The sequence below is a fragment of the Wasmannia auropunctata genome, unplaced genomic scaffold (genome assembly GCF_000956235.1).
Source record: "Wasmannia auropunctata unplaced genomic scaffold, wasmannia.A_1.0 LD336101.1, whole genome shotgun sequence".
Lineage (NCBI taxonomy): Eukaryota > Metazoa > Arthropoda > Insecta > Hymenoptera > Formicidae > Wasmannia > Wasmannia auropunctata.
Window position 1 is genome coordinate 6,174,488 of NW_012026789.1, and position 1,096 is coordinate 6,175,583.

The following is a 1,096-nucleotide window of genomic DNA, read 5'->3' on the forward strand; positions in this document are numbered from 1 at the left end:
ATGTCGCTAGGCACCACTTTGTGGTGCGCGGGTAACTCTGGACCCGTGAATCGCCCCGTGACGTCAGACCGGTTGTGGCTGACGAGGCTCGCAGTCACCTTTCCCGCCATCTCCGGGAATAAGTGGCTCGATTGTGAGGGGAATCAATTTTAATCATTTTTACTGTATCGCGTTGCCCCTCTCGCGGATTTGTGAGTCAATTGTGAGCCGATTTGCTCCTAATCAAGCAATTGAATGTATATCGTCGTTTCGGCACCCGATTTGTGGCTCGAAACACATGTTTTTAGGTATTCCCGTCGGGAATCGTTATTCAAACAAAAGGTAAGTAAATTGTGACCCAAACAAACTGAATATTAATAATTTTTAACCCATTTTCAGGTTTTCCCGCGGACTGTCTAATTTTCGGCGCAGGATGATAAAAAGTGGTAAGTATACATTTTACCGAATCTTTGTTTTTCGTCGCTTCTTCGCGAACTTTGTGACGGAAACTCTTCGTCTACCAAAATCATGCAACTCGTGCAAAATTATAAAAATCATAAAAAAATAAGAAACTTATAAAATTGTGACAATATGTCACTCGCTCTTTATCCGCGTGCTATGCATCGCTTCGCTCTTAATTACGTATCAGTTCGCAACAATATTGCCTTACATCTATCGACCGACACATTCACACTTGCATTCGTGCGCTTACAAATGTTTCTTAAAACTATTACAAGACTTTTTGTTGAGCCTGTACCAAAATATAAAATATAAAGGAATAAAACGTTAGTAAATGTGGTAAATTATATCATCGGCTTAACATTGCCGTCAAAATCCATTCGGCTGCGGTCAGCATACCGAAGGTAATCACAAATAATAATGTAAATGTGGCTACACCACATATCAGCTCGCGTGCTGACATTTTTATTGTAATCGCGCGATTATCGCGTCTTCGTTCACGGCGCTATTGTCCGGCACTATCTCCGTTACGGGGTGTGCCACGCACGGATTGTACACCGCTGCGCCGGTTGTCGCCTGGATGTCGGCAACCAGTCGGTCGAACTCGTCGAACGTATTGCCTGCGGTCAGGCTGGGCTCGGCTTCTGTTCCCTCGTTC